The 15919-nt window shown below is 34.3% G+C and overlaps 1 protein-coding gene across 9 annotated transcripts in view; it reads right to left on the bottom strand.

The window, feature by feature from the left end:
• The window catches only part of LRFN5 (leucine rich repeat and fibronectin type III domain containing 5), a 277160-nt gene that overhangs the window by 152802 nt on the left and 108439 nt on the right, over window positions 1-15919 (bottom strand). Inside the window, exon 2 of one of the 9 annotated variants that reach the window (XM_016213285.2) lies at window positions 6281-6487. The exons of the other annotated variants lie outside the window; for them this stretch is intronic. The gene's annotated coding sequence lies outside the window, so the exon portion shown is untranslated. The remainder of the gene's footprint in view (window positions 1-6280; window positions 6488-15919) is intronic. 9 annotated transcript variants of the gene reach the window in all.

A 15919-nucleotide genomic window follows, 5' to 3' on the forward strand; every position in this document is an offset into this window, starting at 1 on the left:
TTAAATAAAACATAAATCTTGGTCACCTAAAACTTTTTATTACTACATTTGTAATTTCCCATTAACAACTCAAGAAAATAACTTTAAGTGATGGGTATATTTCAATAAGATACAAACTAAGTTGAAGGGCTTTTCTGAGAAGGGCAGAGGATGAGTAGAGGTGGGGTTGACTCTGAAATATTTTTAAGGATCTAACTCATTCACTAAATTTCAAAGTGAAAATAATGGATAGTTCATTATAACAAAACAGATACTAGTTAGTAACTGATTTAGTGAAGAAACAAAATGCATTATCATAATTTGCCTTAATTACAAAAAACTTCTATTTACTAAATCATGGTTGCAAAATTCTAATACAAAAAATAAATTTAAAAAAATGTAAAATAAGGCCTAACTAAAGATTGGGCCTACCTAAAGATTATAAAGCTAATGAAGTATTTTTCTTTATATAACTAATATTTTCTTAAATGACACAATCAAAACATTATAAATAGTGAGATAATTGTTTAAATATATATATGACTCCCTAAATAAGTTTACTCTGCTAAAAGTTTTCTTGAAATTTCCTTGAATTTCTAATTTCTGGAAACATTTTTTTTCTTCCATAAGACAAGTTTGATCGGCACTTTTTATTTTGTAAGTATTTGCTACCATATTTATTTACAGGTGAAGAGCACGACATTTACAAAATGTATTTTGTACAATCAAGTCTGCACTGTCCTCACAAATTGAGGGACTAAGGAAGACCTTGTCCTTCCAACAGCTATAAGCAGTCCTGGATAATGAGTTTATGAAAAACACTTTCTCTTCCTCCAGCAAATAAAATTATTTATGAAGCTGTACAGTTCAGCAATAGGAAGCAAAAGGGGAAAAAAATTACCTCAAGGAAAGCAACCGCTCCTTTGCTGGCGGGATCCGTCATTTTACAGACATGAAATATTCATATCAGAGATCTTATATATCAAGAGGAATGGATTACATATCAGAGCTACAACAGTAAACATTTTATTTATTACCAAACAGGACAAGAGAAGACTCTCTTTGGGCACCAGATCTTGCCCAGACTTTTGGAGACCAGGGTCAGCATGACTCCCTTTTCTAATTAACCCTCAAGTTTCATATTTATATCCATTATCTGCTCCTGAATTCCCCTCCTAATGCTCCACTCCAATATCTGAGAGCTTCCCAAGGACTGCTCTGATTTTAAGTCACATCACAGATCCCTAAGTACTTAGCTTCCATTTAAGGGATTGATTCTTGGTCTTTATGAACGTAGGGTTTTAGAGAAACAAACTCAGGGAAACCAGCAATTCTCTTGAGCCCAGCTACTCTGTGCGCCCAGCTCTGAGCCGACAGCCCAGTACAAGGAATAGGACTGATAAATAATGAATCAGCATCTAGCTCTATTGGTGGCATTTAAAATTCTTTTCAGGTGAAAAATTACCACAATTTTGTGCTCAGGGCAGATTTCAAAGGGAGACTTGAAGCAGAAAATCTTTAAGGGACCCTTGCACAGCCAGAAGCTCTTTTCAGGCTGATGTACATAAAATATTTAGTAACCAGGACTGTGGAAGGACAAAAGAGGAGCTCCCGGGGTCTGGAAAAAGGCCATTTCTTAAGCTCATTCTTGGGATCCTGCGGAGGCAGGCTCTATACCTAGTATACACAAGGCTGGTGGGAATCAGCAGCAGCTCCGGGGGATCGGGATGATCAGGTAGGTGTCCAGCTACTGGCTCCGGTGGAGGACTGTGCTCTCCATACTCACTCTCGGGTCACCACAGGTGCCTCTACATCTGCCCCCTTCCCTCCCTCCCTCCCTCCCTTCCTTCCTTTTCTCCACATCTTCACTGTTTGCAGGTGAAATTAGAAATTATTTTATAAAGAAACCATTATACTGTACATTCTCTAAACATAAGAATTTTCCAAATACATTAAATAGAATTTCAAAACATGAAATTCTGAGCTCTGAATCATGCATAAATTTGTAAAAGCCAGATCAATTTTTAATATGTAGATGAGAAAGTGTGTACCATTTGTTTATTAATATTCATTATACAAGTAATACATGAGTACATTTCTTCTTTTAAAATTATATATACTAGATAGGGGTTAGGGATGGAAGAGGGAGGTGGTCGTGGCTATAAAAGGGTAGCAGAAGCCCTGCTGGCGTGGCTCAGTGGTTGAGTATCTTCCTATGATCCAGGAGATCAAGGTTCAAATCTGGGTTGAGGCACATGACTGGGTTGCGGGCTTGATCCCCAGCAGGGAGCATGCAGGAGGCAGCTGATCAATGACTCTCATCATTGACGCTTCTATTTTTCTCTCCCTCTCCCTTCCTCTCTCTAAAATTAATAAAAATATATTTTAAAAAAGGTAGCAGGAGGTATCATGCTGATAGCACTGTCCTGTATTTTGACTTTCATACATACCTACATATGTGATAAAATTTAGAAAACTAAATATAAACCTACACAAATATATGTAACTGATAAAATCTGAATAAGGTCAGTGGATTGTATCAGTGTCAGTTTCCAAATGTGATATGAGATGTTGTGCTACAGTTATGCAAGATGTTTCCATTGGGAGAAACTAGATATAGGGCATATGGGGGTCTCTGTGTTATTTCTCCACAACTGCAGTGAATCTACATCATGGTACATCATGGTACATCATTCTAAAGGTGACCCTTGGGAATCAACAATTCCAGGGCTGCAATCTCAGCATTCATTAACAGAAAAGGAATTTCCAGAACATCAAGTTTTACATTTTTAGTGAATTATTTAGTCATTTTCAAACTATATCTGAAATATAGTATGTTTTATAGAAAAACTAGGAAAAAGCTTAAGTCCATCAGTCCCTGTAAAAGACTGACTTGCTGCTCATTTGGGTGCAGGAGTGCAGCAGTGGCATTATTATAAGACAGGAATTAAGTTTTGCACCAAAAATGTAGCATGATAAATGATGAACCACTGTGCCCTGCTGTGCTGAGGTGGAGTAGAATCTTTACCTGATCATCACTGATACTTTTCCTTTTTTAGGCAAAATTTTAAAAAAATATATAGATTTCCAGTGCCTGGAAAATGTGAGGTGGTTTAAAAGAGTGAGAGAAAATGCTTAGTAGTATGAATAGGAGTCATTCCATGTTTTTGTTGTTGTGGTGGTGGTGGCTTTGTTTTTAAAATATTACTTTAATCTCTGATAAAAATGCTTAATAAATTACATTAAAAATTAAATTTACTTAAAATGTATATGTCCAAACAGAAGAATTTATGGTGTACATAAACTGAACTCACACAGGACATACTATATACAGTATATTAGAAATGATTATATTTTATATTTATAGTATATTAGCAATATATACATTATTTCTAATGTGTACACCCGCATGAGTATATGTCAGAACACTAGATAAATAAGTATACCTGTAGGTCAAGCCATCTATCCATCTATCCAGAGAGGTAGAGAGAGAACATGCTCTAAATATATAAGCTCTAGTGTTCCACGCTATGAACACTAGAACTTATATATTAGTCAGTGAGTTAAACACTAGGCTGTGGGTCCTGGACAAGTGGTGAAGAGTTGTCATTTGGATTCACATTTTGGAGCAATTTCAGATAAATAAAAACCATGGAGATTGGGAGTTGGAACCACTGCAAACAGCCTAATAGGTAATATGGATGAAGAAATTTTCTAGAAGCACAAGGATTACTTCTTTTGTGGAAATGGGGGAGGGGGATATTTAAAGTCACATTTACAACTACAGGGAAGACCTAAGAGAATAGAGTGGGAGGTATCAATTTACAATGAATCGCTAATGGCATATCATGTGCCTTAGCTCTTCCATCAGCCTATAAGCTCTTTGAAGTCCAGCAACATCCCATGGGCAACTCCATGCCCTGCAGCATCAAGCAGACTCAGCTACATATAACAGACACTCAAGAAATACAAATTAAATATTTTAAAAGGCAAATAAAGGAAAATCATATACTAAAATACTCAGAGAAGTTACCTCTTGAGGATAGAGTTTCTAAGAGAAAAGATGACTCAAAAAGAGAAGTTCTAAAAGTAAAACCTGTATGATGTAATTAGAAATGATTTTGATGACAAAGAAGTTATTGGAAAGAAAGTTACGGAAACCACGAAGACTGTTCAGGAAGAAATTCCCATACGGTCAGATTATAAAGTGGTATGTATAAAAGACAGAAGGAAGGACGCAGAACCCAAGATGAATATAAAATAGTGTTTGCAAAGCACTTTCAGATACATTATTTCATTAGACAGTAACCCTGCTGTCCTTCGTCTTTTCCTGTTCAGCATTTTAACATTGACTTACAGGAAGATATAAGAAATAGTGCTTATTAAATCTGTGATGCTGTGACTGACACAAAACTGGGATTTAAAAATGTCTCCATAGGTTTAATGGATGGGCCAAGACTGTCAAAATGAAATAAAATAGAGCCAAAGCTAAAGATGCTTAGATTCAGAAACTAAGCTGTTAGATGGTAGGTTGAAGGATATGTCTTTAAAGGCAGTTTACATGAAACACACTTAAGGTATCAATTGTGTCCATGACCCTAAGGGTCAACAATTTCAGGGCTGCAATCTCAATATTCATTAATAGAAAAAAAACATCCAGAACAGCAAGTCTGATAGTTGCAGCGAATTATTTGGTCCTTACCAAACTATATCTGGAATACAATGTGTCTCACTCTGAATTCGGAGGGACATGCCTAGAGACAGACATCCAAGGAAAGTACAGCCCACCTCAACCATTGCAAATGAAAAATGGCTGAAAAATAAAACTGGAAATTAGATCTTGGGAAAGAGATAATATACAGGGAAGATTTCTTCCAATACAATTTTTAAGGGAGCAGGAAGAGGAGGTGTTAAAGTCATAAAACATGATTTGGAATAAAAGATTAAATTGCATGGGGATCTTATTTTTACATTAAGAACATGCTGTTTGAATAGTTCCACATTAGGATGGGCTGGAGGCATTGAATTTGTTGTTTGCTGATAGGTTCATTCTATATGAATATCAAAGACAACATTCTTGTGTAAGACTTATGGTTGGAAGATGGTCATGAAGATACCTTCCAATGCTAATATCCTGTGGGACTGCCTCTAAGACAGCCAGGTTTAGGCAGGCCCTTCTTCAGAAGCAAACTGGCTTCCCAGTACTCTCAGAGCATGGTTCTGCTTGGAGAGGCCTCTCATAAAGTGATGAGATAAATATATATGTGTATGTCTCAATCACTGAATTTATAATGGTAAATTTTAAAACTAAATATAAATGAGAAATTCATCTCAGTTCCTAGGACATTATCTATAAGTAATATATTCCTATTCCAATACAAGTGTGTGAGGGAGATATAGTTTTAATTATTTTTTCAGTATGTTCTAGTTTGTGATTTTGATGCCTGACCAAAGGAACTGTAATTTGGATTATAACTCTGAAAATGTGTGCATTTGAATTTTACTGTAAGTGCTATTAGCTCTGTAAACTTTCAATCTCTAAGGAAGAGCACACTTTAATTTTCTTTAGAGTGATTACATGCATTAGTCAAATGGTCTGCATAGGTGTAACTGAGCTCAGAATTAAATATAAGCCAATTTTAGTATTTTCTTTGGGTACTCTACAGTTTTCAAAGTTTTTCCATACAACTTAATTAGTTTGGCCTTTAAAATATCCTTACGAGGCAGGTATCGTTGCTATTGATCTAATTTCCCAGGTCTAGATACAAGAAGTCACTGTGCACAAGGCTATGCCACTATTGAATAGCAGATAAAAGAAGACACTAGAATCTATGGCTTCTCATAGGTCTCTTTCCACTCAACTCTATTTTTCACATTTATAGAAAAAGTTACTCAGGCACAAGAAACTTCATGTTAATAAAGAAGAAAATTGACAGTACTATAAAAGATGTGAGCAATAAGAATAAAATGGAAATTCAATTCATAGGAGCCAGATTGGTAAATCATTTATGTACACTTTTTCAATTTATTTTGGAGCCAAGGGCAATATACGTTTAAATTTATCTCAGTATATCAAAAATGAATAAGCTGAATAGAAAATATATATTAATATGAAATAAAAGGTACAGAGAATTTTAAAATGTGCATATAGTTCTATTGATGTTGGCTTGAAGTTACTATTTTTTAAATTATTTTATTAAAATGTGTTGGTTTTCTGACATGCATCAATAACTCTACTTCTTAATTATTGCAACAGTTTAGTGGCAATAAATACTTGATATTAGGATGAATGTTTTCTCACCTAATCAATCCGGTTCTCTTGATTCAATGTCCTTAGTATTCCAGTTCTATTTGCACTCATTCTTGATTCCCTTTATTGTAATTCAGTACTTCACTACCTCTCGCCTGCATTAATACAACAGCTTCATAAAGAGAATCCGTGCTTCTGTCTTATCACAGACAATATTTCCTCCATATTTTCATTTTGCCACCAGAGTAATGATTATCTCTATAAAATGCAAATCAGATTATATGTCACAAGTAAGATTCTAGCATGATACACAAGGCCCATATGCATCTGGCTTTCACCATTCTCCCTGCCCTGACCTCCATATACTTTCAAAGACAACTTTGAAAATCTCCAATTATACTTGCAAATCCTCAAACCAACTTGCCTTTTGGAAAGGTGAGGCCCCTGGATGGGCTGCTTCTTCCACCTGTACCATCCTACCCCTCTTCTTTGCCTAGCTAACTCCTTATCTTCCAAACTTAGCTCTTCTATCTGAGACAAAGAGGGGGAAAAATCTAGAATAGCTTATGTGATCAAATTTACAGTTTTAAAAATGTATTCTGGTTAATTATGGCCAACGAGGAAGAAGATAAACCAGTCAGAAGACAATTTCCATCGTTCAGCATGTAGCTGGGGTTTTTAGAAGAGGATGGTGGCAGGAGCAAAGATGAAACTTAGTATGATCTGTCTGATGCCAGCATGAGCACCGTGCTACAAAGAACAGCATTTGAGACTTTGACTCTTACCAATAACTAGCTTTACGGTTATGGAAAAGTCATTTTACCTAAGCACCAATGATCTCATCTTACATATTTTACATGAGAATTCAATGAGATCATATGAGTGAGGAGTTGGCACGAAGGCCTGGAATAGAGCTGGTAGTCAGAGAGAGAGGTTACCTTTGAAAAGCATCAAATCTGGTAAGCTTGGCAAAAATTTAAAAAGTGAGGAAAACATCAGATACCAGTACAAACTTATAAAAAAATGAGCCCCTATATTCATATGAGCTGAAAACATAATGTAAAAAAAACAACACAGTTTAGATAATTTCAACCATGAGCAAAAGTGAAATAAAGTGACAAAGATGTGTAGCCTGTGTGCCACTCACACCTTGGTCCTACACTCAGTTCTCTCACACTTTCTTCTTGTGGTTGTTCTTGAGCAAGCTAATTAATTTCTTAAATTATCAAATATTTTACATATAAAGTAAGGCACTTGGAATATAAAAGCAATATTTCTTTTCATTTTTGAAATGGAACACCTAGATACCAAATGCCCACTTTCTGCATTGTGTGGTATTACCCATATAATAACTAGACCAGGGCCTTTTACTAAATTAACATTCAAAGATATAAATTAGAAACTAGCAACAATCAGAAATGGAAAAGGCAACTTCGAATTCTCTAATTATTATAAAAAGAACTCTCATCTCTTTGGCAAATACCATATTAGGATATTTATCATAATAAAAACACATAAAACTATGTTAGACATATATTTATAATGGTGAATTGAGGACTAGGAAAGAACTAATGTTTAAAAACAGAAGAGTGGCTATGGAAAACAGACTTGACAAGATTGGTATGTACTTATTTAAATGGAAAATTATACAGTATGTGTTAGCAAAAATTTAGCATGTTTAAAATCACAAAATACATATTATAACTACTCTACATCAGTCCACCCTCACACTGCATTTCCTCTGGTAAGCGTTTCCTGACTCCTATGTATATTTGATCAATTATATTTTAGACTTCCTATAATATAAACGTAGTATTTATGACACTTTGTTTTTTGTCTACCTACCCATCTTCTTGCATGGCCCATGCATTATCTATCTACCACTCTAGTCTCAGATTTCAGAAAAGTATCCCATGCATACAAGTCATTAAAATGCTTGTAAATTTAGTAAACTTTGCTAGAAGTAAGTTTTCATATGACTAAAGGGACTAGAGACATGGTTATTATGCTCAGTATTTCCTGAACTAGTGGTAAGCAATGAAGACTTTTATTTTTAAGTTATGGAATTTAATTAGCATTTCACAGCATTTGTGCAATAAAAGGTAAACAAAATCAGAACACAGCCATTTAAAAAGTCTATTTTTAAAAAATTTATCTTTATTGTTGAAAGTATTACAGATGTCCCCTTTGTTTCCCCCATTGATCCCCTCCACCCCACTGCCACTGCCAGGCCTTCCCCATATAATTGTCTGTGTCCATGGGTTATTAATTTATGCATATAAGTTCTTTGATTAATCTCTCCCCACCTACTCCCCTACCACCACCTTCCCTCTGAGATTCATCAGTCTGTTCCATGCTTCTGTGTCTCTGGATCTATTCTGTTCATCGATTTATTTTGTTCATTATATTCCTCATATGACTGAGATCATGTGGTACTTGTCTTTCTCTGCCTGGCTTATTTCACTTAGCATAATGCTCTCCAGTTCCCTCCATGCTGTCTCAAAGGGTAAGGGATCTTTCTTTTTTACAGCTGCATAGTATTCCATGGTATAAATGTCCCACAGCTCTTTTGTCCACTCATCTACTGATGGACACTTGGGCTGTTTCCCGATCTTAGCTATTGTAAGTTGCCCTGCTATGAACACAGGGGCGCAGAAGTTCTTTTTGATTAGTGTTTCAGGGTTCTTAGGATATATTCCTAGAAGTGGGATCACTGGGTCAAATGGCAGTTCCATTTTTAACTTTTTGAGGAATCTCCATACTGTTTTCCGTAGTGGCTGCACCAGCCTGCATTCCCACCAGCAGTGTACCAGGGTTCCCCCTTCCCCACATGCTTGCCACACTTGTCCTTCATTGATTTGTTGATACTAGCCATTCTGACAAGAGTGAAGTGATACCTCATTGTGGCTTTAATTTGCATCTCTCTGATGATTAGTGACTTTGAGCATTTTTTCATATGTCTCTTGGCCATCTGTATGTCCTCTTTGGAAAAGTGTCTATTTAGGTTCTTTGCCCATTTTTTAATTGGATTGTTTGTCTTCCTTTTGTTAAGTTGTATTGATTTCTATGGTTTTATTCATATTCATAGCATGACCATGAATAACACTGATGATTTGAAATGTTTCCAGATTTATTTCTTAAAAAAACCCACAATTGTAATATTCAAATACCAGAAAAAGAATTTGGGGCAAAAAGGACTATAGATTTGATTAAGAAGATTAATTCTCAAGCTTTAATATGTAATTTATTTGTACTTTCATTTTAGCTATTAAAATAAGTACTAATTCTTCCAGAAAACTCTCTCATTAAGTGAATTATTCTTCACTTATTTGACAATAAAATATTACCTTCTTAAAATTTTCCGATAATCATAGATGTTTTAAAATACTTAATACTCTAAAATCATTTCTAAATATTTAGAAAAATGAACATTATTCATAGAGAATTCATTTAACTGAAAATGATTCAGTTTAAAACTGGGAAAATGGGAAAAACAAACAAAAACTCATAGACACAGACAACAAACAGTGTGGTGGTTACTAGAGGGAAGGGGTGGGGGGTACTAAAGGTCAAAGGGGGCCAGATATATGAAGACTGAAAATGATTTGACTGTAGGTGGTGGGCATACAATGTAATATACAGATGATGTATCATAGAATTATATACTTGAAGTCTATGCGATCTTATTGGCAAAAGTCACACCAATAAATTTAATAAAAAATGTATTATGCAAAGCAAAATAAGCCAGTCAGAGAAAGGAAAGTACATAATGATTTCACATTTATGTGGAACCTAATGAACAATTAAACTGAGGAACAAAATAGATTCAGAGATATGGAAGCATGGAACAGGCTGATGAATCTCAGAGGGAAGGTAGGAAGTGGGGGCATCAGGAAGGGGTTAACCAAAGAACTTATATGCATATGTGCATAACCCAGGGGCATACACAATAGTGTGGTGAAGGCCTGGAGTGGGGGCAGGAATGGGGAGAAAGAAGTCAATGGGGGAAAAAAGGGACATCTGTAATACTTCAACAGTAAATATAAATATTTTTAAAATGGGGAAAAAAATACTGGGTTCAAAATAAAATTTAAAAAGCAATTCAATTTAAAAAAAAATCTTCCATAAAACTATTTACAATATCAAGAGATGTTCAAGCATTATTTAACAAATGTAAGAAATTATTGAAAGTACAAAAGTATTTTCACTCAAATTAATACTTTCCTCTATTTAACAGGAAACTATTAATGTAAAAAAATGTGAGGATGGGGATATAGTTTTTGATAGTTGATTGAATTATTTGCAAAAAGTGAGCTTCCTGTTGGAAAACTTTGTTCTGGATTTCTAACTACAATTCAGATTCATTTTTACAAGATGCCATGTGTAAATAAATGGTTAATTCATGTATTGAGCTAAAGGGAAGCTTTAAAGCCAAAACTGATAGGTCTCTAAATTGTTGGTTTGTAAGTTCTTTTTTTTGTTTTTCAAATTATAACAGAAAGTTTATTTAGAAAGTTACAGAGGTAGTAGAAGTGAGCCAGCTGTCCTCTTAAGCTCAGGAAACAAGTTACAGAAGCAAAAAAGTGCCCTTGAAGCTTAGGAGGGAGAAAGGCAAAGATCCGGAGGCTGAGGGAAGGAGAGTGGGAAGGGAAAGGTGAGGGCCTGCTCCAGAGAGGGAGAGCTTGCCTGCAAGCTCATCTTTTAAAAGACCTAACAAAAACAACATACTTGATCAACTTTTGATGGAGTCATTAAAATTAAAGTTGCCATTTTTGTCATAGTGATAAAAATGTCTCTCATCTAAAATGTTCAGACATTCAACTGAGTTAAGAACATTAAAACCAAGAGACTCGTTAAATGTTTTGGCTTCAAGATAGGAGAGAGCTATAAAATTTGGAAACTTTCCCATTCTTAGGCAGTAGACTTATGGACTGTCTTATGATGAAGAATTTAAAAAGAACATTAGAAATCCTAAAAAGATTATAATTTTTAGTTTCAAAGGAAATCCTAGAGTTAATTTAAAAAGGATTTAGAAGAAAATTTTAAGGATCATGCAATATCTTTCACACCTGTCTTATTAAAAGATAGACAGAAAATGGATTTCAATTTGTTTTATTTTTATAGTTGAACTTTTTTTGTCACTTTTTTAAAAGGGATACACAGGGGTGTGTTTTTCTGTCTTTGAGAGTCTTTGAGTTTGTTAAGATGATCTATCTATACAAGGCTCTGACACTGTTAGACGTTTTTGCTGAGAGATTCTTTTGTCTTTTATTTTCGTCTGAATTATAGATTTTTTTAAGCTGTTAGCCTGAACTCTCAAAGAGGTAGTTACAACCATTTTATTTGTGTTTCCTTCAAAAAGAAGCAACACCAACTAATTTTGTCTGCATGTACTCTTAGTGATTGCTGATCCTGCAAGTTTATCCAATAAATGTGAGTAATGGCCGATTTTCCAAGCAGGTACAGCCTTTTAGGTTTTGTAAAAACCACATACAGAGGAGTGATATTGCCATCATCACCAGAATCTTCCCATTAAGTGAGGACTGACCTGAAAATAAGAACGAGCTGGTATTCTTGAAATGTCATGAAAACAAAACAGTTTGCTTGATATGAAAAAATAAAAGCTCCTTAAGGATGTTCTAATGTAAATCTGTGTGATTAAAGCTAGAAGAAATGCCTAAAGAAGAATTTAAGAAGAAACAAAAGTGGGGTTTTTTTTGAGGGGGTAGGGGAATAGATCGTGGACAAAATTGCACAAAAAGCCAAAATAAATTTAGAATGTTTTCTTCCAATAGACTTGTCATATTCTCAATAAACCCTAAGTGCTATGCAGCCTTCCAAAACACTCAGCAAAAAAGGTCTGAGTGTTTCTTAACAGAGATATTGAAAAATAAAGCTAGTTTTGGTACCTCAAAAACAGCATTTAATAATCAACTCCTAAGCGAAGACATAAATATGGTGATTTTTTTCTTTGATCTTTTGGTTTTGGCCATCTTTCCCTTTGCGGTATTCATTCCTCATAGTATCAGATGGTTAACATCTCCATACTATCCTAGATTCAAATTCAGTCCCATTTATCTACAACTGGCCTCTCTGCAGTGAGAGTGAGCAACTGCAGTTGAGATTATTTGCACCCCTATCCTCCCCTCCACCCTCACTTCCCAACACTCACCTCATTTGCACAGTTGGAAAATTTTAGGCATACACAGAGAAAAAATACTTTGGCTCAATGTCACATATGCAGCCAAAGGCACTGCCAGTACTAATACCCATACTTTTCAAACCTGAAGTCTGAATATTTTTTAAATTCTGTTATTGATGGTGTTGTTTTAAATTTTTTTTTTCTTATACCATGCTGCTTGACTTTGGCTGCTTTACCTCAATTACTGATTTGAAATTTATGAAGCACTTACCTCAATTTTAAATGTTATTTAAAATAAGCTGTTACTAATAAGCAGTTCATCATTTTAACTTAAGAATGACTTTTAAATCAACTTCCAATATTAAGATTACATTCCTCCAGGAAGATGTAAAGTCAGCTTCAAATAAATGATCTGAAGTTTTGTCACTGTGAAAGGCAGGTAGAGGCTCCATTTTCACTTGGAATTGCCTTACCTGTGTGTAAATAGTCAATAGTCACATACGGCATAGGTTTCTTAGACCATCACGATATTATGACCCTGTCCTGGAACAACATTCAAGTTGAGAGTAAGATATGGAAAAAGAACCAGTAAAGAGACTAAAAGCCAAATAAATAATTTTATATAAAAATGTTAACCTATTCATATAATTACAACCTTTTACTCATTAATGTTAATACTATATGCATACATTGCTCTGCCAAACATGTTGATTTAGTGGTTTTACTGAAAATTTTATCAACTGTCTATTAAAGTATCACCAATACCACTAACAGTTTAGCTATAATGCATAATATGCTTCATGCTTTTGAACCTCATCTAAAGAAAAAAGGTTAATAGAATAATCTGACAGAGGAGAAGGTAGTGTGTCAAAATCTAATGGGCTCTTTGAAAGGTAAGTAACTGATCCCTACGATGGCCATTAAAAAGTCAAAAGAGTAGGAAAAATGAAGGAACTTTTATTTACACTATGGAAAAAGAATGACTAAGTAAAATAGGCCGATGTTTATATACAATCACAGGGCTAATCATGCTTTAATCATAATGCCCCTATGGAAATTTATGCATTATAGGTATCTTAGCTATTATTTCTAGAATGCTTCTCAAAAGATGCATGTGTGTTACTTGCTGTAATTCTCATTAGCAAACATTACACTTCACATAGTATGTTTCTTATGTATACTATATTTTTTATATATACTTATACATTTCACTTGGACAAAGGCAGTTTTGATTGACAAGAATCAGGAAGAAAAAAATAAAGGTACTACATAAAAAGACAAGCAATGGTGAAAGTTCCAAGGATTCCTCTGAACTATCAGATTTATAAAACAGCACAACAAGAGGCACAGATATTGAAGACAATGAGTGAGGGGAGCAAAAACTATGTATCTTATTTTTGAGCTCCAAATAGGGAAGGGTCATTCCTACAGCCAATAGCAAGCCAACCTTTCTAAGTAATGTGTTCCCATGTTATCTACTTAATGTGTTATCATCATCAATCATATTTACATGCTTGGGTTTTTAAGATAACCATTTTTTAAATAGCTAAGTAAAAGCACTACCAAGTAACTTATGAGAAAATTCAACCAATTGCACCACAATTTCTATTTAGGAGATAAGAGGTTGATACTTTGAACAATAACTTTCTCCAGCCTGTTTTTTAACCTAACATAAAAGAAAGCAAATATATATAAAAGCAGGGAGTTAAGAGTAAACAGTGGTTATTCCAGAGGAGAAAAGAGTGTATTTGCAGCAGACAGGCGCCAGGTGCCCTATGAAGTAGATCTACATTTCCTGAAAGACCTAAAAAGATGTTAAAAAGTATAAAAATATGGTTCCATGAAACTGAGAATTATTTGACCAGAAACTCTCTGAAATAATTACATGGATTTGGCAAATTATAATAATCCTAGCAAATATTTACTGACACCTGACAAATAGATTGGGTTGAGAGAAAGAGAGGTATAATTTTTTAAAAAATTGCCTCCAAAAGTATGACACAGCAATTGAAGAATTAAGGATGATTTCTGGGCTTGTGTTTTGAGATGGCTGACTAGTTCCTGTGCTAGATATTCAAAAATATCTAGCAAGGATTAGAAGAGTCAGGGAGGTATTTCACTAGGCCTAATCTAACTGCCACATGATAGGTAGGAATAAAACTTGTAATGAAAGAAGAGATCAAATGCCACCTGTCCCCAAAAACAACTGGTGAAGCCATTCAAGCAAATGGGAGGCAGAAAACATGACTTATTACATTGGGTTCCAAAGTCTGATAGCACTGCCTTCTTATGCTGACTCTACCCCTTAATAGAAATATTACCTGGGAAATTAACATCTTTAAGCCTCAAGTTATTCACCTCTAAAATGTGAATACTAATTCTAGGCACCTTGTTCAAGTGGTCATGAAAATAAGATGAGAGAAAATGTAAGGTGCAATGCCTGACATATAACTGCTCATTAAAATATCATGACTCTAACTTCATTACTAAATTACCATCTACTAAGAAATAAGAAAGGAAAAAGAAAAAGCTGCAAGGCAAAATATTCTAGTGGTTTTCCACATCAATAAAATAACCAGTCAGGACTGTTTAAAAAGAATAATCTTACAAAAAGTAGAAAATATAGGGGAGTATGTTGCTAGAAAATTTAGAAGGCAAAAACTGATTAAGGAGATGTAAATAAAAATTTCAAAGAGTAGGAAAAATGAACAAAGAAAGCTTTTATTGTGGCTGTAGGGGGAAGAGAAATTAAGAACTGATATACTAATAAAATAGTGGGTAAACAAGATGAAAATAATCACATACAATAAATTCCTGTTTAATTTATCACGTGTTGTATTGCATATAAATGATAATGCACTCCTTAAAATATGCTTACAATTTTAAATTTCTTAACCATATTTACTTGGATTATATAGATTCTCAGCAATAAAAAGAACATCTTTATAATGTTCTATAAAAAGTTAGCATGCATATTTTTTATATTACACAAAAATTAAAAACTGATTTTATTGACTAGTTTGCTACTTTAAACATACTATAATTTCATATGTCCTTATACTTTTAATTAGTATAAGTCAATTCATATGCACTTATGGACATTATTCTTAAAGTCCAAATGTAAATTATTTCTGCCTTCAGTGTAGCATATTAGAATAAATCTTAAAGATGCTAACTAATTGAAATATAAATGTCTTCATTCATTTGGCAGGTTTTTAGTTCATAATTTGGTGGCCTCAAAAGACATATGCTATAAATTGAAAAGGCTATTTTAATCTGGCTAAATGTGACAAATTTGGTATTCCTTCCACTGTTTTAAAATCATTTGAATAAGAAACATTGTTTTTCCTTTTAACAGATGTTGTCATTAGATTTTTTTTTATTGCATCCTGGTAAGAACACTTAAGATGAGGTCTTACCTCTAATCAAATTTTTATGCGTACAATATTGTATTGTTATCTATAGACACAATGATGTACAGCAGATCTTGAAAGCTTATTCATCTTGTCTAAGGGAAATTTTATACTCCATTTGTCCTTCCCCCGCAG

The sequence above is a fragment of the Miniopterus natalensis genome, chromosome 1, assembly GCF_054644295.1.
Source record: "Miniopterus natalensis isolate mMinNat1 chromosome 1, mMinNat1.hap1, whole genome shotgun sequence".
Taxonomy (NCBI): Eukaryota; Metazoa; Chordata; class Mammalia; order Chiroptera; family Miniopteridae; genus Miniopterus; species Miniopterus natalensis.